The sequence below is a fragment of the Cicer arietinum genome, chromosome 2 (assembly GCF_000331145.2).
Source record: "Cicer arietinum cultivar CDC Frontier isolate Library 1 chromosome 2, Cicar.CDCFrontier_v2.0, whole genome shotgun sequence".
NCBI classification, from domain to species: Eukaryota; Viridiplantae; Streptophyta; class Magnoliopsida; order Fabales; family Fabaceae; genus Cicer; species Cicer arietinum.
Window position 1 is genome coordinate 14,133,938 of NC_021161.2, and position 1,715 is coordinate 14,135,652.

Sequence of the window (1,715 nt, forward strand, 5' to 3'; positions counted from 1 at the left end):
CACTCTTTCTAACGGCAAAATGGGTGCTTAATGCTCAATTTCTTCGTCAACTATCGCATCTAAGATCTCGATTTGATTGCACCTTTCTCTTTCTTTTGAATGTTCCATGGGTTTTACAATATTGAAAGTGATGGTTTCTTCATTTACCTTTAAAGTTAAGGTGACATCCGCTACATGAATCATAGCTCGCCCTGTTGCTAAGAACGGTTTCCCCAAAATCAAAGGAATGTCATTGTCCTCCTCCGTGTCTAGTACCACGAAATCCACTGGAAATATGAACTTACCCACCTTGACCAACACATCTTTTACCACTCCATATGGGGGTTTCATTGAGCGATCCGTAAACTATAACATTAGTTGTATGTCCTTGACTCTTCCAATGCCTAGCTTTTTGTATATGGAAAGAGGCATAAGACTTACACTAGCCCCAAGATCACACAAGGCCTTCCCAAAAGTTCTATTTCCAATAGCACAAGGGATAGAGAAGCTTTCATGATCCTTGAGCTTCAGTTGCAGCTTCCTCTGTAGGATAACACTACACTTTTTGGTAAGTATCACTGTTTCACCACCAATTTTTCTTTTCTTTGACATAATCTCCTTCATGAACTTGGCATATGTCGGTATATGTTCTAGTGCTTCTACACAAGGGATGTTAATTTTCAATTTTTTAAAAGCATCAAGAAATTTATCGAATTGTTTTTCAGTTTCTTCCTTTTTTAATCTTTGAGGAAATGGAAGTCGAATTTCTGGTTTTAGCAGTGTCTCATTTTTCTGTACCACAGGTTCTTCCTCCTTTTCAAGAGCGATTTGCTCCTCAATTGGTTTCGGGGTAACCATTTCCTCCGAGTAGGTTGAAGTTGAAGTACTTCCACTCTGTTAGGCTTTAGGTGGTACTTGTTCACTTACCTTGCCACTCCTCATTGTCACTGCATTGATATTATTTTGTGGATTCGGAACTGTGTCACTAGGCAAATTTTCAAGCGCTCTTTGTGCCATTTGTTGAGCAAGTTGACCCAGTTGGGTCTCCAGATTCTTTATTGATGCAGAATGATTTTTCTGGATGTCTCTTGACTCTTCAATGAAAGAACTTGTCCTTGTTACTAACCTCTCCATAACACTCTGCCAAGAAGCATTTCAAGGTAGGGCTTGATTTGCTTGAGCTCCTTGTTGACCCTGAGATCCACCCTGTTGATCTCTCAAAGAAAAATTGGGATGATTTCTCCAACCAGGGTTGTACGTATTAGTGTAGAGATTGTTCTACTTCCCGTTATTACCCTCAAAATTCACCTCTTCTAGTTCTTCTAAATCATTTTCATTCAGTGCTTCACAAGCTCCATTTTTATGTTATCCCCCACAAAAGTAACAACTAATATGTTTCAATAATTTGACAGGGGCCACTTGGGGTTGTATATTTAGAGTTGTCATCCTTTTCTTTATCTCAGCAGCGATAACATCTTTTATTTGTTCATTTGATGCCATGATCTCAATAATTTTGTGTGCTTCTGATGCAGTCTTGTAATTCAAAGAACCCCTGATGTAGCATCCAACATAATTCTAGTGCTAGGCCTCAAACCATTACATAATATTTGCATTTGGGCAGTGTCGTCATAAGCATGATTGGGGCATCCTGCTAGTAAACTCTTGAACCTCTTGTAAGTATCATGAAGAGATTCTCCCTTTTTCTATTTGTAACTGGAAATCTCTTGCCTCTTTCT

General features: G+C 39.0%; 1 non-coding gene across 1 annotated transcript; it reads left to right on the plus strand.

Annotated features, from left to right (window-relative positions):
* The first annotated feature begins 1,609 nt into the window (after window positions 1-1,609).
* On the plus strand, window positions 1,610-1,715 carry LOC113785016 (small nucleolar RNA R71). Its single transcript, XR_003471185.1, has one exon. It is a non-coding gene; the product is annotated as a small nucleolar RNA R71 (small nucleolar RNA).